General features: G+C 45.7%; 1 protein-coding gene across 7 annotated transcripts in view; it reads left to right on the top strand.

Annotated features, from left to right (window-relative positions):
- Window positions 1-26296, top strand: part of CLDND1 (claudin domain containing 1) — an 85062-nt gene that overhangs the window by 24436 nt on the left and 34330 nt on the right. For 4 of the 7 annotated variants that reach the window (XM_078659301.1, XM_078659307.1, XM_078659300.1 and 1 more), the window contains exon 2: window positions 23645-23769. The gene's annotated coding sequence lies outside the window, so the exon portion shown is untranslated. Of the gene's footprint in view, window positions 1-23644; window positions 23787-26296 lie in introns of all 7 variants that reach the window. The other 3 variants (XM_078659308.1, XM_078659303.1, XM_078659304.1) reach the window with 1 other exon arrangement.

Raw genomic sequence — 26296 nt, 5'->3', positions numbered from 1 at the left:
AGGGCCTTTGTACCAGCAGGCCGTATAGACGATGTAAAGTGTTGTGGCATCTGCACAGTGCCAGTGGACTGCTTTTCACTGCTTATACGATCGCAGGTTCAGGGTGATATTGGTGTCTGTTGAAAGTCTGTTGATGATGTCCTGTCTAAGTAGCATTGCAATAGTCTTGACACCCTATGCACAGACATCCAGCTAGATCAATCCGATGAGATGTTTTCAATGAGAGTTGACTCCTACCCACAACAGACTTAAAACTGCACCAGCAAGCTGCTTCTACACAATAGCGCGTCCTGATCACTCCAGTCTCTCGCAAACTGAACTCGTACTTGTGTCAAATTTTAAAAATGGGCCCTTTGAAAGAGGACAGCATGAACATCTTACCAGCACCATCTTTTTAACCTGCCCAGCTTTAGCAGCTCTTTATACTGCCCATCAGTGCCTGCAACTTGAACTGATCACCACTGCCCATCCACTCATTGCTCACCAGTGCCTAATCCTTAACCTGCTCAGCTGCGCCCAGTTTTTACGCTACTTAATAATGCCTTTTCACATTTCCCATTAGTGGCAGCTGTTGACCCTGCCAGTGCCTCTCAATGTCTGCTCCTCATACTTCTTATTAGCCTAGTGCACTGCCCACTGCCCCTGAATGGCAGCTTCTCAGACTGGCCATCCATTACAGCTTCATATATTGGCCTCAGTTGTATCCCCCCCACGGCCGACCAGTGCAATCCTTCACAGAGTCAAATCCCTCCTCTCCCAGCAGTGCTGCCTTCTGAAACTGCCCATTTGTGCCCACTCCTCAGAACGCACTCCTGGTTCTGCTCCTCATACTGCCCACTTGTGTACCTCAGAACTGCTTGAAGGCTGCTGGGGGCGGGGCGTTGATGCCATTGTGAGTAAGGGCTTCGCTTCCCAGGTGAGTTGCCAGCTATTGAGCTATTTGCAGTTTTCTTCTTTACTAGATTCTTAACAGTATACCTGTTATCTTTTGTCGGTCTTCTACCATTTTACTTTCTCTAGCATTATTCTTTTGGCTTCTTCTCTGAGACAGTCTCTTTCCTGTCTCCATTTTAGTTTTATAATACTATATTCACTCCTCTCCCCTCCTTATCATTCTACTCTGCCATTCTTTTTCACTCTTTCTACACCTTTTTTATCTCCTTTTCACCAATTCCTTGTTGAACCAGCTGTTTTGCTCCATCTCATCATTCCTTCCCATCCTTCATTCCTTCTGCTGGGCCCTGTCCTTCCTCTCTCTCTACTCTCTCTCCCTGCAATGACTCCCTGTTACGGTCCTTTTTCAGACCTGCTTCCACATTTCACTATATAAAAGACAAGACTATTTATTGGTTTTGTCAATAGTTGTCTTTAAAGTTTTGCTGGAACCGTTTTGCCTAGTTTGCTTGACATGCGTTTGATATCGTTTTCAGTAAGCTTCTTGCATTTGGACTTATTATTGATTATATTTCACCTGTATTTGGACTGCTGATTCTAACCTAATGAAAAGGCTTGAACTGACAATAGGAACCAACTACACCTTTTTTACAAAAAACATAAATAGGAGGTGACCACAATGATGAAGCCAGTTATACCACAAACTAATTTTTCCCTAAAATATATTCATCTTATAATTTGTTGACATGCATGCATTATTTCCATTTAAAATAGGGCATTGATTTGCATTAGCTGGAGCACCCAAGAAGATCCAGAACCTCTTAAGAATGTGAGGCTCAGCTCCTGATTCCAGCATTTAAAGACCTTCGCTGTCTCAAATTATTGCATTGCCAAAGTAATCTGTCCCACTTTGAAAGCACATTTGAAAGCACATTGTAAAGTACTTACAGAAACTGACTCCTCATCATATCCTCAGCGGAAACTTGAGCTCAAGAAAAGATAAAGTATTTACAGGAGCTAAATTTAATCATAAGATCTTCTCAGCCAGGTTGATGTCTGTAACAGACCCATTTGTCTGCCTTCTTTCCCAATTCTTGGGGAGAGGTCAGATCAGAGTCCACCAGGTACTGGTGTAAAAGTTGATTCTGACAATTATTAAGGATGTGCTCCCTCATGATCAAATTATACAGTCCCTCATAGTCCTGTACTTTGTTCCATGAAACTAGCCTTCTAGAGCCTTAATAGCACCATCTACAAAATGAACCCAGTCTTGAGTACCTGCTTTATGAGTATCTCTGAACTTAATTCTGTATTGTTCAGTGGTTAAGCCAAACCCATCGATGAGAGCAGTTTTCAAGACAGTGTAGTTGTCAGCATCCTCTTCTCTAAAAGCGAGAAGCTTATCTCTTTCTTTATTAGCAAAGGAGAGCCACAGCATAGCTGCCCCCTGCCCTTGAGGAACCTTTTGTACTTTACAGGGCCTTTCTAAGGCAGTGATCCATTTGTGGATTTCATCCTTCTCCTGGCAAGGAGGAACTATACTGCACAGGTTCCTAGTGTGTAAGGAGGATTCCCTGTTTCTAGGGATGCTGGGGCTGCCATCATGGGACTCTAGTCCCAAGTTCTTCCTAGCCTTCTGAACGTGTGAGGCCTCCTTATCCCGGGCCAACTGATCTTACTTGAGCTTGAGTCTCAAGGTCTCAAGCTTGATCCTTTGGTACTCCCTGTCTATGGAGTTATCCCTCTTGTTAGAGACGGATGTGCGTATAGAAGTAATAGAGGCCATGTACTCTGCAGAAGAAGACCTAGCCCTCCTCTGCCTGCCCTATAGCCTCCCAGGTGGAGTAAAGAGGGACCTGTTTCTAGGGACACCCTCTGTGCCATCTGAACTATCTGGGGTATCAGAGCTCCCAGGGGGGAGTCATTAGACTCCTCCTTGTTAGGGACAGTTTCAGGTTAAGGTGGATGGGCCCTCCGGTCTCCTCTTCTGCCCCTTGCCCACTCACTCGATCCTGCTCTTCTGACCCACCAGCTTTCTGGAGGTCATCCTGCAGTAGCTCCTCTAAGAGGCGTTGAGTGCTAGGGTTTTTCCCTGTCTTAAGTTTTCTAGAAGAACACAGGGCTCTCATTTCCTGGAACTTGAAGCCACTGTATCTAGAAGGCAGAGAGACACTGGCGTCTCCTACTAAAGACATACTAGGTGTAGTGAGGTCTTGCACCTACCTAACCTAGTGAGAACTAAATTTCCTAAGATTGGAGAAAGGGTGGGCTAGGCCCTTGGCAACCAATCTGCAAAGTTCACTATAACTTACCTGTCTATCCAGTATTATATGTGCCTAAATGTTAGTGATGGTTTTTCAATTAGACCCCACTCAGATTAGCTGGTAAACCGGTGCAAGTTTGAATCCCAACCGCTGCACACCAATGTGAGAAGCTGGGTTAGTATATGGTGCTCACTTATGTAAGTGTAGCACCCTGCACTAATCCAGGCAACCTTCATGGGGATTTTAGTGGTTTAGATAACCGTAGAAAGCTCTTTAAGTGGTAGCTGTGGAGCGCAGCCGTCGGGGCTTAATCTAGGAGGAGTACAAAGCAGCTCGGTTTACCAGTATCTAATCTTTTAGTATAAGCTAAATGAGAAAGAACAGCACAGTATACTTATGAAAATAGATATTTATTACAATCACTCTCTAACACTTTACAGTATCTCCAACCCGGAGATATACACTATGCACAAAATACTTTGGAAAAAGAACAGTCAGTAGCACCAATACACTGTGGTCCCCAAGGTGACACCAGACCATATATCAAGATAGAGGATTACGAACCACGAGTTAAGTTGAGACTTGACCCAGGAGACATAGAAGAGTCGGGGGCCCAAAGAATCACCCCAGGTGAGAGTCTAGGAACCCCAAGACGGTTGTGTGCAAAAGGGGATTCACAACCCCTTTCTCAAATACTGACCAGTGGGTACGTCGCGGTTGCAGTCTGACCACAGTTGGACAAAAGAGTCAGTTGGAACCCAGAAGAGAATTAGAGTCCAAGAGTACCTAAAAGCAGAGGGCACAGAGTATACGCCACTCAGGGGTGACCAGGAGGCACGGAAGACGAAGGTCCATCGTGTTCAAGGATACTTGTAAAAAGAAATGACGAGGACCTTCAGACGCTGTTGCACCAAATGGGTAGCTCTGCCAGAGCCACCGTAATGTTGAAGACGACAGAGTCCGTCTGTTCCTACCAACCCTTTCAGCGCGTGTTAGTTATAGCAGGGACAGACTAGTTGACAGAACCTTTCGATGGGCCCGTCTCTGTTGGAACGAGTCGATCGAGACAACCGACGAGGTTGCCATGCAATGAAGCGAAGTAGCGACGCGGTGCACAGGGGTACAGTTGTAGGGACCCCGACGAGGGATACTGGCCACAAACTTCGATGAGAGGACAGTTCAGGCCTCGAGGGAGTGATGGACCACCACCTGTGTTGTTGAGCCTTGTGGAGTCTGTGGGAGACCAGGATCGGCAAACCAGTAGGCTGTGTTGCGGTGCCTTCAGATGCAAGGGAGTGACTCCTTCACCCCAAGGGAGATTTCTTCAGTTGTCTTTGATGTCCACAGGCCTTGGATGGACCTATACGGAGCACAGGCATGGACATTAGAGTGAGCCTGTAGGACGAGGAGGCTAGAGCAGCAGTGATCTTCCCAGGTGCTGTCTTGTGCCCAGGGCGAAGTTCAGCAGAGTCCAGAGTACCCAGACAATCGAAGTAGAAGTGGAGATGGATCTGAATCTAATCCCACGACAAATCTAGGGACCCACCCACAGGTAAGCCCTCAAGTACCCTAAGGTGAGGGTTGGGATGATTCAGAGTTCCCTCAAAGAGGAGGGAATGTTTTGAATGAATTCGTTATTGCTTGATTAACAAAAATCATTGCAATAAAAAATCTTCGAAACAAAGCAGTTTATAAAAACATTCTCACAGTTCTGTATCGCACCACCAACCAGGTGGGAGGAGGCATCGCCATCATCCACAGGAACACCATCCGTCTCACGACCAGCACCGACCACAACCTGACCACCGCCGAACACCTGCATTTCCAGATCCACACCGACCCGAACACCACCCTCAGAGGCACCCTGATCTACCGACCTCCGGGACCACGCACACAATTCAGCGAGGACATCGCCGACTTCGTCAGCCCACATGCCCTCCCCTCCGCTGACTACATCCTCCTGGGGGACCTCAACTTCCACCTGGAGAACAACAACGACAGCAACACCAGCACCCTGCTCGACAACCTCGCCAATCTTGGACTCAAGCAGCTGGTGTCCACCCCCACCCACCTCGCCGGACACACACTCGACGCAGTCTTCTCATCCAGCACAGACATCGTTTTCAGCCACGCCACAGAGCTTCAATGGACGGACCACAGCTGCGTCCACTTCACCTTCAAGAGAACGACGACCCACCACCACCAGCAACAGGCTGCCCGCAGAAGCTGGAACAAGATCACAGCAGACCAGCTCGCCACCTCCCTGAGCCAGCACCCTCCTGCCAGCTCAGCGAACCCCAGCCAGGCCGCCGACAACCTCACAAAGTGGATCAGCAACTGCGCGGACGAGCTCGCCCCGCTGAGGACCCCGCCCAGCAGACCCGGCAGCAAGAAAGCCCCGTGGTTCACCGACGAACTCAAGAGCTCCAAGAAGAACTGCCGAGCCCTCGAGAAAGTCTGGAGAAGGGAACCTACTCCGGACCACCGGACCGCCTTCAAGCTGGCCACCCGGAAGCACCACCAGCTGATCCGCGCCGCCAAGAAAACTGCATTCAAGGACCGGCTGGACAACAACGCACACAACTGCAAGGAACTCTTCAACATCGTGAAAGAGCTATCCAACCCCAGCGCAGGAAACAACGACATCACCCCATCGCAAGACCTCTGCAACTCCCTCGCCTCATACTTCCACAACAAGATCGCGGACATACACAACAGCTTCAACAACCAACCAACGCACACCAAGACCGAACAACCACCCCCCACCACCACCCTCCACGCCTGGAACCCGATCAGCACCGAAGACACCATCCGCACGATGAACTCCATCCACTCCGGATCACCGACCGACCCCTGCCCTCACCACGTCTTCAACAAGGCCGACGCTGTCATCGCACCCCACCTGCGAGACATCATCAACACATCCTTCGACACCGCCACCTTCCCTGAGAGCTGGAAGCACGCCGAACTCAGCGCTCTGTGGTAAATAAATAATTAATTACCGGTTCTATTTTTCAGGATACTCTAATAACAGATAGCTCAATAAATAAGAGTCAAGATTCGAGGTAGCTGAAGTATACAGGCTTTAATCAGGCATAAAAGGACAGGAACAGGACAGCCTGCATGGGAATAGGATGGCAGCTGCCGGGGGCAGGATCTGGGAATTGGCTCGCTTTTAATAACAGTGCATTAATATATATACTAAAAACAATTACATTGCATTCAATACAGTAGGCGTAGCAGTAGGCGGGGTTTTTAGCAGTCTCGAAAGATAAGGGCAACATGATGTAACAAGAAGGCGTGTACAGGGCGTATACATGGACATGTGATGTAAACGTAACAGAATATGTCATAAATGGGGCGGAAACATGGAGGGGGCTACCTGAGCAGCTGGGACCTTTAACCTAGTGGTGCGCGCAAACTGACAATGACGTGTTACTAGGGAAAACTGGGGGCTATGACTTCTGTGCTAGAAGAGGAGACTAAAGTCTGGAGGGTCAGAGCGACATGTACCTAGGCATATCTAGTATCTGGTGTTTATAGTACATGTTGATAGAATCCAAAAGTTATCAGGGTAAAGGCTAACAGACTTTAAGACTGGTGCATGCATTATTCTACATGTATTGCGTGTGCGAGGAATATTCTATGAATATTAATACAGTATTTCTCTTACATGGAGACATAAAGTCTAGACCATGACGGAAACTATTGATGCGATTCAGTAGCTTAGGAATGCAGAGAAGGAGGGCTGGACTGATAACTAGAAACATAACATACTCTTGGCAGACTGGGAGGCAGAGCCAGGCCGAGCCGAGCACTGCGAGGCATGAAAATAAGTGAAGGGTCAGGGATACAGGTGGGGGCTGTATCGCTCCTCGGAGAGTTCAGGAAACAGGAGCTGAATCTGAGTCCGGGCCCTTTTGAGGCCTAGAAACGGGGACAATTCAATGAATTAACATGCACACTGTAAAACGTGGCAACGTAGCTTTACATAGGCCTGATATTCGTTATATTCACGAAAACTGGAAACTGGCATACTAGAGATGGACACAACTGTAATTGCGTCTTTAATCGATCAGAGGGGAATACATGCATATCCATCATGCACATATAACATAACATGGGGAACACGTAGGCACATATAACATGGCAAAATTTACTTTTCCACATTCCCTCCTTGTGCCCTACGTTTCCATCAGGAAACATCTATATTCATGATACCATCTATCATTTCATATAGCATCATTTGCTCGTCTCGAATTGTCTTGGAGCGGGATTTAGGACTAGGAATACAAGAGGTAGCGCACATGCCGCAAATCGCAGGGCCACATTGTATACAGAGGCAGCAACTGAATATGATCATTACTGCAATACCTAGGAATGACAATACTTTCCATCCCCAGGCAGATATAATACTCCAGAGCCAACCGGACCATGTCCAGGTGCCTGGATTCTGGTGTAACTGATGGGCAATTTTATGAAGTCTGGTTATAGCTGAATAAACAGACGGCGCGTTATTAGGAATGAAAATGCAGCAACTAGATCCGATGACTCTACATGCTCCTCCTCTATCGGCCAGTATGACGTCAAGAACGAGACGATTTTGGAGCACGACAAATCTCATAGCAGATTGCTCTTCGGTTAAGTTACCTAGAGCAGAAGTAGTCTCATTCACTACTGCTTCAAGGGTTCTGGTTAACCTACGGATTAACTTACTATTCTGGATAGGTCCTATAAAGAAGAAGAAACCTCTATTGAAATCTGTATACTGTTCTAGAGCAGTTTCAGTTTGATCGACAATTGGGGACTCAATCTCCCTTCTATGTCTGACGTGTACTAGATGTGTGTTTCTGTGATAATCAGATGGGGCTAGAAAAACTGGTGGCAGTAGGAAGGCAATGTAACATGTTCCATCCCAATCGAGGGGCAGACGAACATATGCGGTCTGACCACAAACAAAATAAGAATGACGTGATGCTTTGAAAATAGATTTCCCACTGTCACTATACTTGACAATAGTAGTACAATCACTATGTCCTACATGTGCGGAACCATTCTTTCTGACACATAATTCGCCTTTGACTGGTAGTACTGAAATAGCAGGCAAGTCTGGAGTAGTATCAGACTGAACATTCAGGACCATAAGATTCGAAGAATAATTACCTAAATCATATACTTCATTTTCTAGATCTAACCCTGTTCTATGGGGGAGACCTTGCTTGTCTGGAAAACATGTTCTATTCAGAAGGGACATATCATTTGAAGATGACGTTAACATGGACCATGCTCCACACGAACCATTATGTGAAAACGGATAAGGAAAGAGTGGCAGAACTCCCTTCGGTGTCTGGAAAGGGGGGAGTCGACCACACACCCAACAATTAGTGGCATTGCTGGTCTGGTGTGAATAGTGTAACATTCTTATAAAGGTGTTATTGCGCATAGCAAGACGATAGGATAACTCGTGAGGAGGCAGATCACTAAATGTGTGCTCTACTGTAGCATTAGCAAACTTATTTATATGCGAAATTGGAAAACATAAATGTAATGCATAACTTGTGCAGGTAACCATCAAACTTAGAAACAATAGGAAACTTAGAATGACGATACATCGTATAGAGTTTTGACTAACTCTCTCACTATGGGGGTCTATCTCATACATGTCAGGGACCTGTCTAACCGTTTCACCCGAGAGGGACTTAGACAATTAAACTGGCTGACTTATTTTACTAGACCGGAGCTTTAACTTATACTCCTGTTGCGGAGTTTTCTCTAACAGAGGAACTTTCAGTTCAGGATTTGGATCAATGTCTGGTTTTAGGCAGTCTTTAGAAATGTCCTTTGCAAATGTTTTTTTTCGGACTCCATGGAACTTCTTTAGATGAGACAGATGGACCCACCCCTTGCGGCCCTCCAACTTCACGGCCGTGCGGGTGGTCAGGAGAACAAGTCGCGGCTCCTTCCAACGAGGCTCCAGCGGACTTGAACGATCAAAGTTCCTTACAAGGACGAGGTCGCCTGGAATGACCTCATGCGGTTTCACTTCAGTATTGTCTGGAAATGCAGCGGCAACCTGTGAACGACAAGAGTGTAGGGCAGACATCAAGGAAGCTAGGTAATCTGTCAACATATTACTGGAAACATCTGTAATACTGCGGGGTCTAGGTGTACCCCACATGTTTGGGGGGCGGCCGAATACGACCTCATAAGGGGACAGACCTGATCTGGAATGTGCGACCATTCTCATGTAGAATAAAGCAACTGGCAGGGCAACTAGCCAGTCTACACCTTTTTCTTTACATGTCTTGGCAATACGGATTTTCAAGGTCTGATTATGTCTCTCTACGAGACCGGCTGCTTCAGGATGGCGCACACAATGGAACTTCCACTGGTACCCTAACAGAAGGGAAACATGTTTCATTAACTCGGATGAGAATGGCTGGCCGTTATCAGAATACACGACCCTAGGGAGTCCATAACGGGGAAAAAATTCACGAACCAACTGCTTGGCAGTGGTCGCTGCTGTGTAATCTGGAACTGGATATGCTTCTGTCCACCTGGACAAAGCGCATACAACTACAAGGACATACTTGAAACCTCGACATCGCTCCATCTGAATATAATCCATCTGGAGGACTTCAAAAGGGTGGTCAGGAGGTTGGAATCCACCTTGTTCCACCGGGACACTTTTACCTGGATTGAACTGGCAACATATCATACAGGTACGGACTTTCTGCTTGGCTGCAGCTCGTAAATGCTTGTTGAACCAGAGGTTCTGTATACTGTCTAACATGGCTTTTTCTCCTAGGTGTGCTGGACTATGTGCGGTATTGATAATGACTTGAACCATAGAGTCGGGGAGAAACCATGTGGCTTTTCCCTTCGTCACCCATCCCTGATCTGTCTGGACCCCTCCTTGTTCGGACCATTTCTTGATTTCTTCGGGAGTAGCATGTAACTGTATGTCTATGACATCTTGTGTAGGGTCCTTAACTGTCATACAGGTAGTCTGTTCTGGAGTGGATGTCTGTGTCTTGTTAACTGGAATGTCTGGTGTCTGAGCTGTAAGCTTGGCTGTTCGATCTGCTAGATCGTTACCTTGGGAAATGATGTCAGTAACTTTCGTATGTGCCTTGCACTTCATGATAGCGATAGCTGTCGGTAAATGTATTGCATCTAACAGAGCTTGAATGAGGAGACCATGCTGAATCTTGGTTCCATGAGAAGTCATGAAACCTCTCTCCTGCCAGAGCACTCCAAAGTCATGTACGACTCCGAATGCATAACGTGAATCTGTATATATATTTACTTTCAGGTTCTTGGCACGTATGCAGGCTTGGGTCAGAGCAACTAGCTCTGCTGCTTGAGCAGACAGGATGTCAATACGGTGTGTTTCTATAACTTCAGTGTCAGTAGTCACTGCGTACGCGGCTGCTAGTTCTCCTGTACTAGTTCTCATACATGAACCGTCCACATAAAGTGTCAGGTCGGGGTTAGGTAATGCAATGTCTGTCAGGTCTTGTCTTGGCTTAGTCATAGTATTAATGACTTCCACACAGTCATGTGTGGCAGGATTTGAAGTAACTGACGGTAACAGTGTAGCAGGATTCAGAATGTTGCAGCGTCTGATTTCTATGTGTGGCTGGAACAGTGTCAGTTCATAACCTGTTAAACGTGCAATTGTCAAGTGCTGTGTCTGTGTTCGGTTTAAAAGAACTTCCACGGAGTGTGGAACTTGTACTGTCAAGGAGTGTCCTAACACTATGGAATCACTTTGTCTGATAGCTAGAGCTGTGGCTGCAACTGACTTGAGGCACGCAGGCAAAGCCTGGGCTACCGGATCTAATGTGCTCGAAAAATAAGCACAAGGCTTGTACTGTCCTGCTTCATCTTGTGTGAGAACAGATAATGCAGTACCATCACGTTCTGTGACAAAGTGTAAAAGGCTTACTGTAGTTCGGTGTAGCTAGAACAGGTGCTTGGCATAAGGCTTTCTTTAATTCATTAAAACTAAGTGTATGTTCAGATGTCCAAGGGAGGACAGTCGATACGGCTGCCTCCTGTGTCGTTAACTGTATCAGTGGCTTGGCTAGAAATGCATACTGAGGAATCCATTGTCTGCAGTAAGAAGTGAGGCCAATAAAAGCACGTACCTCCTTCTGTGTCTTGGGCTGTGGAAGACTCGCTATCAACTGGATACGGTCTGGTGTCAACTGCCTACCCCACTTGGACAGTAAGTGGCCTAAGTAGATCACTTGCTGGACACAGAACTGGAGCTTTGAAGGGGACACCTTGTGCCCCATCTCGGCCAGAAAATACAGAACTGTAAGTGACGCTCGCTCGCAGTCACGTTCAGAACGGGCTGTGATCAGTAGATCATCGACATACTGGAGCAGGGCAGTGTCAGTTGGCATGTGAATATTGTCTAGTTGTCTTTTAAGTGCTTGACTGTAAATACTAGGACTTTCTGTGAAACCTTGAGGAGCTCGTGTGAATTTATAGCTCCTTCCATTTAAACAAAAACCGAAAAGGTACTGGCTGTCTGGATGAATGGGGACACTGAAAAATGCATTCTTGAGGTCGATGACAGTGAAAAATTTAGCTTCAGAATCAATGGCTGTCAATAGGGATGAAATATCCAGGACTACTGGATACTGGGGTATGATACATTTATTAAGTTCTCGAAGGTCAATCACTAATCGATATACTGGAGGTGCATTTGGATCAGTACGTTTCATGACTGGGATGATAGGAGAATTACATACATTGGAGTCAGTTTCTACAACCACTCCTTGAGCAATGAGCTCGTCAATAATTTTTGATAAGGCTGCTACAGCCTCAGGCGGCAATCTGTACTGTCTGATTCTTGGCAAGACTATACCTTGCTTGAGGGTCACACGATGGGGTGTGATTTGCATAAAACCTACATCAGTTGGACCTTGCGCCCATAAATGCTGCGGTACATTGGATAATCTTGGATCAAAATCGCGTAATACATAGTGACCTTTAAAGTCACGCAAAAACAATCGTATTCCTTCTGGAGAGCAGCAAATAACTGCACCTAATTCTTTCAATGTTTTAATGCCTAACACATTTTCTGGACATGACTTCGTAAGTAACAAATCAGTAGTTCGGGACAATGGACCAACTTCTAGAGTAACTGGCTTTGAAATCTCGTTAACAATTGGCTTTCCTGAAAATCCAAGGGAAACATTTCTAGAGCCTGAGAGCGGAGCCCCTGGAACCTCGTCATGACTGATAGTAGTCCTACTTGCCCCTGTATCAATCAAAAACTTTCTGTCTTTCCCTAATACTTGACTGTGCACATAGGGACCCTCTTGATCTACAGGTATCTCGATGAGAGGCAAGCCTACCTCCCTCTCTAGGCTGTTTCATGAATACTGTTGATACTCTGGATACTCTGTCTGAGCATACTGGTACATTTGCTGTGTAACATGCTGTGTTGCAGCGATAGGCTGCGGTGCTGGAACTGTCTGTTGTGCATTCTGCGGTGACTGAGAAGTCTGTGAGACTTGTTCTTGTCTAGGCGGACGTGGTCTTTCTTTAGTCTTACCAGTAGCTATGTTGTGTTTCAGAACTGCACACTCGTTTATAAAATGACCTGGCTGTTTACAATAATTGCATGTCCCTTTAACGGGAGCTGCAGGAGGACTGGCTTGATTCGGACCCCTCTTCTGACTGTCTTGTGGAACAGATTGTGCAACTAGTACTTTCATTTTCGTGTCTTTCATACGTCTCCTTTCGTGTTCTTGCTCTTCCCTGATTCTATTCTGGTGATACTGGAGCATTTGAAGCATTTGTGACGGGGTACTAGCTTGCCAGGTACTTTCGACTTTCAAAACTCGATTTTTAACTTGTGGGCTTGAATTCTCGACTAGTTTAGTAACAAAAAGATGAGGGTATGAATCGCTACTTGTCTTCAAACCACTGTTAATAATAAAACATTTTTCAAATCTAGAATAGAAATCACTAGTGTCTTCATCCTGTTTCTGTTTACATGCTGAGATTGCATCCCAATCTTCCTTTTTCGTGGATAATAACCTTGGCAAAACTTGTATCAATAACTCGGGCAATTCTTTACATTTGTCCCCAAGACCGGTACCTGGTACTCGTATTTTATCTTCAGCTTCTAGAGCTGTCCAATCAATCTTTTTCTCTCCCACCTCCCATTCTTTTTCCTTGAGTTTTTCATATACCCCTGCGGGCAACAGGACCTTTAGCATTTTAATGATATCAGGATATGTGTATTCTCCCATACGGAGCATGTCTTTTAATTCTCGATGGAACCCTGCTGGATCTTTGTCGTGACAGGGAATTAATTTCTTCATCTCTAAGAGTTCCATCTTTGTGATAGGGGTGTAAACAAATACTCGTTGCATTTCACCACCCGTTGTCCTAACTGGGTGTACTTCTCGTAACGGATGCTGTCTATCTATGTAAAATGATGTACTTTCTGGAGGTGAGACATGAACAAAATGCGGATTCAGGAACGTTCTATATTTGTGGCGCTGTTCTAGAATGACACTAATTAAATCGGTACCTAAACCTTTCCATCTATACTGGAGCAACTCGTTCAGAACATCATGTAACGGACCTGGATCAGAATGCTGACCCTCATACAGTGTGATGAGGTGCTGGATCATATACATACCCACCAGTCGCTGCTCGGCTGGGGGCAGTTTCAGAAACATTTGTGCCACTATTTCATCTGGAAAAGTGGTAGAATCAGTAGTCCATCGGACTGCTGATCGGGCTAGTTCTAGTTCATGCATGGTACTAAGTTCACTATAACCGATACGTGATTTCAGAATGTGATCGGTAGCTTGAAATACTTGTTCAAGATTCTCTTGTTCTAGTGCTGGAAGGTGAAAAACTTTCTTGTGTTCTAGGCGTGAATGTCGGTCTAGAAGTCTAGATTTACCTACATACGCTATTCTGACGGTATTCTCGTCTTCTACCTCTTCAGTATCAGTGTTGTCTTCTTTCTCGCTTACTTGTGCTGCTTTGCGTTTCTCGTGTAACCTTATTATTTCCTTACGAATTTTCTTGTACATACTCTCTATACTACTGAGTGTCTTGTGTCTACCCTCGGCTATATGATCACTCCACTTTGTCAGAATTCTCATTTCGATCGGATCTTTAGTCGGACAATCTTGTTCCCTTACTAAACAATTGATTAGAAATTTTAATAGCATGAGCTGGGTCTCAGCTTTCCTTAGAGACATGATTTCGCCAATACTTTCTGGATCTTCTCCTGTACGGATGAAACAATACATTCTGTCTAGATCTTCTTTCATATTCGGTAGGGTGTCCAAATACTCGGTCACCCGCCTTACACGCAATGAATATATAACCATATTATCATCGCCTGGGACTGGATCATAACGGCATTCGGTGAGAGCTCGTCTGATATCTGCAACGGACTGATGTTTGGGCGTACGCTGTAACGCACGTTCATGTAACTCGACTAACGTTACACGTTTGTGTGGCGGCGGGGTACCAGGAGGACCTCCCTCCGCGGCCCCTATACTAGAATCGTCGACTGATACTCTTCGTGCTGGCAGAGTGACCGATGTAGCGGGTACTTGTACTGTAGGCTGGACCGGGGGTACCGTAACAGGTGCTGTAACAGGGGCCCCGGTGGCTTGAGGAACAGGAATTACATTATTTACAGGAGCTGGCGGAACAGGATTTGCATATTCTGGGACTGTGTCGTCCAAATAGGACGAGAGAAAAATATCAGCTGCGGTCGGTTTGTGACGTAGCTTAATCGGAACCAATGTCGGCGGAAAATTACATGGTGCTTCCGGGGTTGCTTTTGGCAAGCCCTCGGCAAGAAGAGGATACATACCCTTAATAAGGGCATTTCTCTGTCTGTCTGACTGTTCGGCTTTAACTCGTTCACCTACTTCGATTAATTCCCTTTCTTGGGCTCTTTCTGAGGATTCTCTACTTAATTCTGACTTTCTGATTTCTTTTTCGGTTCTTTTATGAGATTCTTTGCGCCATAACTCGATGGCATCTTTCTGGGACTGTCTGGATTTCTTTTTCCATAATGCTTCTTCTACTCGCATGATGCACTCGGCATCCCATGTACCTGATACAGGCCATCTATATTTCTCTTCTAGATCTTTAGTATACTCGACCCATAAGTCTAGATATAATATGGCACTTATGCCATGCTTATGATACATAAAATGACCTGGACTGTCCCTAGGCGGGACAGGAACTACTTCTTCGAGCAGACCTTTTCTGGTTTTTAACTGACGTAACTTCGAGAACAGAGGCATGACTTAGACTGGAATCTGGACACAAATACAATACACGATAAACACAAAAATGACTTTAAGAAAACAAATCACTCATACCACGACATTGAGAACACATGGAATAACATTTAAAAATAACAGTTCGGACAGAATACTACCTGGAATACTGAAAACAGAAACACATGAATTTCTCGAGAACAGAACAGAACTTACTGGAATGACTAGATGCACTGCTAAAACAGTACGAAACTTACCGGTCTCATAAAGAGACACGTCAGGACCCGCATCCACCTAGGTGGACACTTCGTGTTGGATCTGTGTACCCAAACCCACGGACCAGAGACAAATTAATTGACCCTGTCTAGATACTACCCCAGCAATGGTACTCACCGGGCAGCAAGAACGGAAGGCCTCGGACTGGACTGGACTGCTACGACGACGGACGGACGAACTTCGGACTTCAGTTACAGGTGGGCCTCCGGATACCTCGGACCTTGGACTCTCGGCTTGGGCTCTGGTCGGGACTCGCCGCGTTCCTCCACCGCCTCGTCTGGACGCTGGACCGCAACCTCCGTCTCCTCCGTGGGCCTGAGGGATACTTGAAGCAGAAATATCTGCACGTGGCCGGTATGGTTCCGTCACGGCTGCAGAGGATCAGGGGGCCTGCGTGGCTTCTCCGGCACGTGGGGAAAGGGCAAGTCCCTGTTCGGGCGCCATTATGTGGTAAATAAATAATTAATTACCGGTTCTATTTTTCAGGATACTCTAATAACAGATAGCTCAATAAATAAGAGTCAAGATTCGAGGTAGCTGAAGTATACAGGCTTTAATCAGGCATAAAAGGACAGGAACAGGACAGCCTGCATGGGAATAGGATGGCAGCTGCCGGGGGCAGGATCTGGGAATTGGCTCGCTTTTAATAACAGTGCATTAATATATATACTAAAAACAATTACATTGCATTCAATACAGTAGGCGTAGCAGTAGGCGGGGTTTTTAGCAGTCTCGAAAGATAAGGGCAACATGATGTAACAAGAAGGCGTGTACAGGGCGTATACATGGACATGTGATGTAAACGTAACAGAATATGTCATAAATGGGGCGGAAACATGGAGGGGGCTACCTGAGCAGCTGGGACCTTTAACCTAGTGGTGCGCGCAAACTGACAATGACGTGTTACTAGGGAAAACTGGGGGCAATGACTTCTGCGCTAGAAGAGGAGACTAAAGTCTGGAGGGTCAGAGCGACATGTACCTAGGCATATCTAGTATCTGGTGTTTATAGTACATGTTGATAGAATCCAAAAGTTATCAGGGTAAAGGCTAACAGACTTTAAGACTGGTGCATGCATTATTCTACATGTATTGCGTGTGCGAGGAATATTCTATGAATATTAATACAGTATTTCTCTTACATGGAGACATAAAGTCTAGACCATGACGGAAACTATTGATGCGATTCAGTCGCTTAGGAATGCAGAGAAGGAGGGCTGGACTGATAACTAGAAACATAACATACTCTTGGCAGACTGGGAGGCAGAGCCAGGCCGAGCCGAGCACTGCGAGGCATGAAAATAAGTGAAGGGTCAGGGATACAGGTGGGGGCTGTATCGCTCCTCGGAGAGTTCAGGAAACAGGAGCTGAATCTGAGTCCGGGCCCTTTTGAGGCCTAGAAACAGGGACAATTCAATGAATTAACGTGCACACTGTAAAACGTGGCAACGTAGCTTTACATAGGCCTGATATTCGTTATATTCACGAAAACTGGAAACTGGCATACTAGAGATGGACACAACTGTAATTGCGTCTTTAATCGATCAGAGGGGAATACATGCATATCGATCATGCACATATGACATAACATGGGGAACACGTAGGCACATATAACATGGCAAAATTTACTTTTCCACAGCTCTACTCAAGAAACCCACAGCGGACCCCACCGAACTCAAGAATTACCGCCCCATCTCGCTCCTCCCGTTTCCAGCCAAAGTCATCGAGAAGACCGTCAACAAGCAGATGGCCGCCTTCCTCGAGACGAATGGATCCCTCGACCCCTCACAATCTGGCTTCTGGGCCAACCACAGCACCGAGACCGCCCTCATCGCCGCCACCGATGACATCCGAGCCCTGATGGACAACGGAGAAACAGCGGCCCTCATCCTCCTAGACCTCTCCGCGGCCTTCGACACTGTCTGCCACCGCACCCTAGTGCAACGTCTCAGCAACGTCGGAATCCAGGACAAGGCGCTGGAATGGATCATCTCCTTCCTCGACGGAAGAACACAGAGAGTCCGCCTACCACCGTACAAGTCAGAGGCCACCGAAGTCATCTGCGGCGTCCCTCAAGGATCCTCACTGAGCCCCACCCTCTTCAACGTCTACATGAGCCCCCTCACGGCCATCGCACGCCAACACAACCTCAGCATAATCTCCTACGCCGACGACACCCAGCTGATCCTCTCCCTGACCAACGACCCCGCCGCCGCCAGAGCCAACCTGCACGAAGGGATGAAAGAGGTAGCCGAGTGGATGACGACCAGCCGCCTGAAACTGAACTCAGACAAGACGGAGGTCCTCATCCTGGGCTCTTCATCCTCCGCCTGGGACGACTCCTGGTGGCCTCCCGCCCTGGGCACCGCACCCAAACCGACAGACCACGCACGCAACCTGGGCTTCATCCTGGACTCCTCCCTCTCCATGACCAGGCAAGTCAACAACGTCTCCTCGGCGTGCTTCAACATCCTACGCATGCTACGGAAGATCTTCTGGTGGATCCCCACCGAGACCAGGAAGACCGTCACCCAGGCCCTCGTCACTAGCCGACTGGACTACAGCAACGCCCTCTACGCCGGTACCACCGCCAAGCTCCAGAAGAGACTCCAGCGGATCCAGAACGCCTCAGCCAGACTCATCCTCGACATCCCACGAACCAGCCACATCTCCGGACATCTGAGAGACCTACACTGGCTCCCCGTCAACAAAAGAATCACCTTCCGCCTCCTCACCCACGCACACAAAGCCCTACACGACCAAGGCCCGAGCTACCTCAACAGCCGAATCAACTTCTACGCTCCCAAACGCCACCTCCGATCAGCCAACCACGCCCTCGCCGCCGTCCCCCGCATCCGAAGAGCGACTACAGGAGGGAGGTCCTTCTCCTACCTGGCCGCCAAGACCTGGAACTCCCTCCCGACCGACCTGCGCCTGACCCAAGACCACCTCTCCTTCAGGAAGAAGCTGAAGACCTGGCTGTTCGAGCAGTAGCGGCACCCCCCCTCCCCAGCGCCTTGAGACCCTACGGGTATGTAGTGCGCTCTATAAATGTCATTGATTGATTGATTGATTGATTCTGTAGATATTAGGCACCTGTATTAATGAACACATCTGTAGTTACAAGCCATACCAGTACTTTAAAACTATTTGTAATATTCTATTTAGAACAGCCACACTAATGTCCTTAACAATTTATAGTTACATTCACAAATAAACATTAACCCCTTGCGTGCGGTCGTTGGCCAACGGCCATCGCAAGCACTACCTCGGTAGTGCTGCGCACGTCCGTTGGCCGACACGGCCCCGCCCGCGCAATGAAATGCCTGCATTCCGCCGCGGTAAACGGGTTAAAATCCAGTTAACCTTGTAAATCATTGTGCAAATCAACTATGAAATCCATTAAGACATAGGCTGGATCTGTCGTGTAGTTCCTAGGAATCCCCAGGACTTGCACGATTTGGATGACCTAATCTGAGGACTTGGTGTCTCAACCGCTTCCGGACACCCCCACAGGATATGTCAGCCATTAGACCAGCTAGCTCTACAGTGCCACTACCACCCCCTGTATCGTACAGTGGTGTAGGTAGTTTCAGGCAACCACTGAACATGACAACCCTTATTCCTCAGGGATCGTGGAAAACAGTACAGTACGTTTCGCTCACTCGTGCTTGCTTATTCTCAGAAAATACACAGGTTGGCGATTAGGATGTTTCAATAAGTATTTATTGGTCCAGCGACACTCTTGTAAAACATATGTACTGCGACAATTAGGAGACAGAAGCATACAAAAGAGATTGCAAGTACCAATATTGTAAATAGTAGATACATTTCTACCATAGTGCTAACAAGATGAACATAAACATTTCAGATAAAAACAGTAGCACTTGCATATTACTAAAATATGCGCCCTAAGTATTTTTCCTAAATTTACCTAGTCTAGATATGTATGTGTAGCATGTATATGCGTGTATGTAGCCAAGAATCCCCCTAGGGAAGAACCTTCCCCCTCACCTGATGGTTTAGAATGAAGGACCCCGTTTCAGCTTTGAGGATGACACCCTGCAAGGGATGTCAGACTGCTGTGTGTCAAATATTCAGCATGCAGGACCCTGCGTCAGCTTAGAAGAAATTCTCCTCTGATTTGTAGGGGTGACTAAGGGTCTTTTATGCTAGGTTTTTTCTAGAATCAATATGTTTTTAAAACAACCATAAATGTTTTGGAAACAATCACAAAAGTTTTTCCAAACAAATGTGATCATGCACAGCTGGCTGTTGACCAAGGATGAAAAAAGTGGTGACCCTTATACAGAATAATTATACAGTGCCTGAGGACATGTTTATGTACGTCAGGTACAGGAATTATGATAGAGTACCGAGAGCCTGGCGTCGAAGAGACAGGAGCAAGCTACTAAGTAAAAGGTCCCCTGTTTAGAATCGTTATTGTCGTGTGGATGGGACAATGTATGTAAAATGGGGTGTACATGACAGGACTATCCTAAAGGACATGACAGATCATTAGGTTTTAAAATGCAAACGTGCGGTAAACAATAGTTCCATTGTGCAAACAAGCTATGAAGGTGCATCAATATTTTCGTTATTTCGGTTTCTAATAAGTTACCATAACGGCATAGACACTAAATCTTTCAGGGAGGCCGTAATGTGCAAAGAAGCAGTTAAAGTGCATCCATGTATTCAAAATTTCTCTTAGAGCCTTTTGATTTAATTATAGTATACCTTAGCAAGTCAATACCAAACATCTTTCGGCAGTGGCTAAAAACTTTATCAATTGACATAGCAGTGGAATTGATTAGCCAGATTAACTTAAAATGAGAGCTTGACGAGCACGATCTTACCCCAAACCTAAGAAATAAAGATTTTAAAAGTATGCAAAGTATTTTAAGCAATTTGAGACACACACATACTATATGCAATAGAGATTCACGTGACCACCCACAGAGTCTACAGTTAGTACTTGGCCACTGCTGAATCATGGCCGGCGTGCCCTTCGTAGCTGGATGTATTCCCAATCTTATTTTTAAAAATGTTTTTTTTATTAAGGCCGAAAAATGGGCATTAAGGCATGGCTGAATATGAAAAAACTGATGTGAATTAATCACAGACCATGCATGAGTTTTTGCCGGTAAAGCAGTTTTATCCACACTTAATTGATTCACTTTGATTTGTTTTTTTTGGATAAGTTTATAATTGGACATTATCAGTTTATTAAGCCCAATTTGCAGGCCAATTGCATGTAAACAAGTTGAGATATAGGATCGCCAGGTAGCAGTATAGGCAGATTTAGTTATTTCAAGCCAGCAGTTGCTCGCTAAGGAAGCAGGATCAGATGATGGGTCGGACAGTGGGGAGCAAGCGGCTCCCCTATCTGGTTTGAACTGGAATATGCAAGGAGGGCACCAAATGTGTCCTTCCAGTAGACTATGCGTTGCTGGCAAGCATACCCACCCCAGCCTAATACACTAAATCCTGTCTCGGAGATGGTCACACCTCCCTGTGACAAAAAACCCTTTGTTCTACCTTCACCTGCTCAGACGTGGCCCAGCAGCAGGAGGGCAGAATCGTGTCGGGGGTCGGCAGCAGCCCTAGGTTGCTGTCAGGCTCTGTAAGATCAGCCCCAGGAGTATTGGGGGGGGCTCCCCGGAGGGGCCCTACTGTGGATAGAATCATACCTCCAACACCAGATATGGTGTTGAGGTATGATTCCAACATGTTTGATACCAAACATGCACAGGTTTGTTCCACCCTGTTTAGAGATAATAATAATAATAATAATAATAATAATCCACATTTGTAAAGCGCACAATCACCCGTAAGGGTCTCTATGCGCTGGGGGCCATCGGGAAGATTAAGCGCGCTATTGCCCAGAGTCACATGGTGCTGGGCTAACCTGCCGCCGGAGCAGGGGATCGAACCCTGAACCCCAAATTCCAGCGTCAGTCGCCCTGGCCGCAGCGCCACACCTCTCCCGAGATGGTCATCGCGTAATGACGCATGGCCCCTTGATATTGTAAAGGCTGATTCACCTACAATGTTTGGAAAATGGACTCTGGGTCACGGCTGATTCACTTACCAAGCACGGAGAATGGACTCCAGGGTTTGTAGGGTTGGTCTGCTCACTCAGTGCCACCCTCACACTCGTAACCGAGCACCCTGCCTTTGGGACTGAAAGGCCTTCTAGAAGGGTGACCAATAGGTTCCGAGTGTAGTGACGTTAGATATAAGGTAACATATCTTTCATGACCAACTCACACAGGCTGCAATGGCAGGCCTGTAGCCTGTAATGGCAGGCCTGTGGCCATAGTTTGGAGGATCCTCAATGGGTGGCACAATACATGCAGCAGGCACCAGGAAACCTCTGGGGTACCCATGCCCTAGGTACCTCAGTACCATATACGAGGGACTTACAAGGGTGCCCCAGTAGCCACATAGGAATGTATCAGTTACACACCATAGCCAATTTAGGGAAGAAGCACAGCGATTGGGGTCCTGATTAGCAGGGTCCCAGTCAGACTAGTCAGAAAACAGTTATGACACCAGCAAAACGTGTGGGTAACCATAAAAGCATAACCTACTTTCCCACAATGTGTATTGACCGAAAAAGCATTCCTGCCCTGTAACTACTGCTTCCCCACCTACCTCCACCCCATGTATATAGATGTGTAGAAAGGTGGAAAAATCTGAGCTTTGCTAGAATCTAAACCCTGATCTAATATAAGCCCTCGTATAATCAGAGAGTCTGTTATCCTAGCTCTGACATAATGTTAATGCTGTCTTAATTTGTATAATGTGCATGTGTATTTTCATCCTAAAATGCGCTGTTAAAAGTACAACCTCATAGCATGTATTTTTCCTTTCATCAGCTTGTATTAATATAATAATTTCTTCACAATGAACCATCTTGCAGAGATTCTTACTTGGTTCCCTTATCTAGAATCAGTGTTTCTCTACTGCAATTGCCTGCTGTGTATTGTTTTTGTATTGCAAATCTACAAAAAAACATAAATACAATCAAGATATGATCCTTCTGTTGGAAAACTTTTTATTTATTGTGCCATTATATGCAGTTTGATTGAGCATCCAAGCAAGTTACTTCTCATCAGTTAAACCTGTGGGATCTCATTCCCATTGTTTTTTAGTCGAGCCTGGGCAGAGCATGCGCTGCTCTGCTGCATGCTGTATTGGAGTATTGAATAGAAGCCCCACCCACTCTCTGCCCATATTTGTCATTGGCTTGTGTCATTGCCCTTCGTAAATGCTGGCTTCTGATTCGTTAATAGGCTTGTTTGTCCCTCCCTCCTTAGTACCGCCTTGTCTTCATTTGTAACCTCCCTTCAAGACTGGCCCTTTTACTTCGGTTGTTACACGGTACGTCTTTTTTAGTCTGTAAACAGTATTTTCTTTAATGCGTTTCTTTTACTGCAGACATGACATGCTTTCCTGCAACATTCCACGCAACATATGTGCTTTCACTTTCCGAGCAGCCTGGGACAATGGCGGCTGCCTCTTTGATTAGGTCTTGCATTTACAAGAGTTTGAGCTATTGGCATTATAAATGACAATGCCTTTTATTTATGTGTTAATTAACAAAACAGATAAATAAAAGGCATTGTCATTTACAATGCCAATAGCTTAAACTGTCGTAAACACGACGCCTATTGCATTGCAAATGCTTGTTGTATAATGCCATCAGCAAAAGTGATGAGTGAAGGTTACAGGGCATCTGAACAGGTGTAACTCAATGACCTCTTGAAAATGTACTTTATTAAATTGCATCAGTTGGTTTCAAGTTTGTTATTTATCATTTTTCAGATGCACAAAAATAGTTTTAGAATTATATTTTCCGACTTAAAATATTAAAGAGGAGACAAAAGGTTACATAATGTCTTCAATGTGTTTTTTGCAGGTCAGGCTACACCAAACCTCAGGCCTTGCAGCATGAACATCATGAGGTAGAATCAGTGTCTCTGTTCCAGAGCTAGGGCATAAGAACTGCTGCACAACTTCAGTCTACTCCACACCTTGTCAACCGTGGGTATTGGTTTTCAGTGAGTTTATTTATTATCATTGCCTGTTGTGTTCTTGAAAAATCAAAATGTGATCAGATGTAAAATTCTGCGTTTAGTAAGCAAGAGTCGAAGTAACACTTTCTGACAAATCAATGGTTAGAATCTTGCTAAGTGTAGCACACATCTTCACACCTCGTCTACTGTTGTCCCTTAAGGTATTCATATCATGACAACAATGCAGCAGGAACACATATCATATGTTTCGTGGGTATTTTCTGTTAGATTTACAGTTCTCTGGAGCTATAATCCTGCAAGAACCTTTAGTCATTTTTTGGTAAATAGTTGTTGAGAGAAGTGAGTACAGTGGGGCCAGGACTAGGGTGGCACCTTAACTTGTGAATTTAATCCATTTTAAGGTTTTGTGCTATAACCACTAATACACCCCTGTCAGTCTTAACTCCTTTGTAACTTTACTTTATTTTCACGGATTACAAACATTTAAGCCAGAAGTTCATGTCTGGCTACTTGTTTGTCTGTCTTAGCAAAGTGGTGAATATTCTAGTTTATACAAACTAATCTAGGAAACATCCCATCTTTGGAAGTCTGCTAACTCGTCCGCTACCTTTAGTGCCGGACTATGCTACAAGGTGCTCCCATGTGACAACCTTGGACCAATCTATCATTTAGATTGCTTCCATACCAAGCCAATGAAACCATACGTATGGGCTCTGGCCATGTAGCACATGGGTTTGTACCGCATAGCAACAGTGGGAACCCAACTTCTCCCAATGTTTTTCAATCTAGTTGATACATTGGTTCATCAGGAGGTGTGAAGATCCAATCCGTGTTACTATTTGTGCTGTCTAATGATATCTGCGAATGTCCAAGAGTCCAGTGCCTCCATCGTACGCTCCTTTGTATAATTTAGCTAATGGTATTCTAAGTGCCTTCTCAACCCACAGGTGGCTTATTAGCAGCTCCTTTGCTAGCGAGAATGTCCTTGGTATTGTCATTGAACTATTCTGGTGTACGTAAATGAACAGCGATAAAGTCGGCATTTTATATAATACCGTCCATCCCCATAAAAACTGTGAAAAATGTCGATAGCGTGCCGTTTTAAACAGATCGATGACCTTTCACAGGTTACGTTTGTACCACATCTTCTGATCTCTAGTAATGTTTATGCCCAAATACCTAAAACCCATCTATTAATCTGTAGTGCTTGTTGCCATTTGGGCCCAGGTTTCCAGAATGTTAGTGGACAGAGTGTTGACGTGGACCATTGATCTTTTATCTCAGTCTTTCCCATATACCCGAATCATAGCCAGTATTCTAGTGAATGTTAGATCCGGGTCCTCCAAGTATAACATGATCTCACCTGCATACAGGGAGATACTAGACTCCCATACCTCCTTTAACCCATGCAGGTCTCTAGAGTATCTTTTATTGTCCAGCAGGCCAGATGCTGCATTGTCAACATGAATAGAAAGGGTGTTGTGTCCCGCTATAAATGGTAACGCTTCAGGTAGCACTTTGTTCATCCTGGCCCATGCCACTGGATGTTCATATGTCAATTGTGCCCATTGTCTAAATTAGGACCCACACCCATTTTGGATGGCCATGAACATGAACCTCCATTCTGTGGTGTCAACCGCTTTCTTCGTGTCCAGGGACAGGAGCTGGGTTGGCTCCTCACCTAGCATAGTCAGCCCTTTACCATGTGTAATCTGTGCAAATTGTCTCGTGGCCCTTCCCGGAATGAGCTCCGATTGAGCTGGGTGCACCAGCGTATTTATGTGGGTGTACAGTCCTTTGGGCCTATCTTGACCAGGACTTTTGTCTTCACATTCGGTAACGATATAGGTCTGTACAAGGAATGCTCGTATTGTGATTTACCCAGTTTTAGAATTAGCGTATAGTATCTTCTCTCAAGTTGGGTGGAAGTTCCTCATTTTTGCTTGCTTCTCTAAATGATTCCATCATGTCATCTAAAATGTTCCTGGCAGTGCATTTGAAGTCTTTGACTGGAAGGTCATTGGGCCAGGGTTCTTTCTGGATTGAAGCTGAGGCAGGGATTTTGCTGTCCCACCCCTATCCATATCTTGTTCCACATCAGCTCTTTCTTGTGGGTTAAATGTAGGCACTAGTAGGTCCCTAATAAAGTGCTCCAGCTCCCCAATATCATATTTTCTTCTATTCATTATTTATAAAAAGCATGTGGCTACTCAATTTTCCAGCGCTAACAAAGCTAGAGTGAGTGAGGTAGGTTGACGAAATTTAAGGTAAAAGGTATGTTTTTAGTTCTGTCTAAAAATCATAAAATTGTCTTCCATTGTCTTGCTAGTAGGCAAAGAGTAGCAGAGCTTCGGGGCACGAAATATAAAGAATTGACCTCCACTTCTTGCTTTTTTGACTCTGGGAACAACAAAAAGGTCAAGATTGTTGGACCTAAGGAGTGGTATGGGGTGATCAGCTGATGAAGACCATGTGGGCCACCTTTGTATTTAGGCCGGTGGGTGACGCAGAGTGCCTTGAATTGTACTCTGCAA

This window comes from Lissotriton helveticus, chromosome 1_1 (genome assembly GCF_964261635.1).
Source record: "Lissotriton helveticus chromosome 1_1, aLisHel1.1, whole genome shotgun sequence".
Taxonomy (NCBI): Eukaryota; Metazoa; Chordata; class Amphibia; order Caudata; family Salamandridae; genus Lissotriton; species Lissotriton helveticus.
This window is presented reverse-complemented; position numbering and strand designations above follow the sequence as displayed.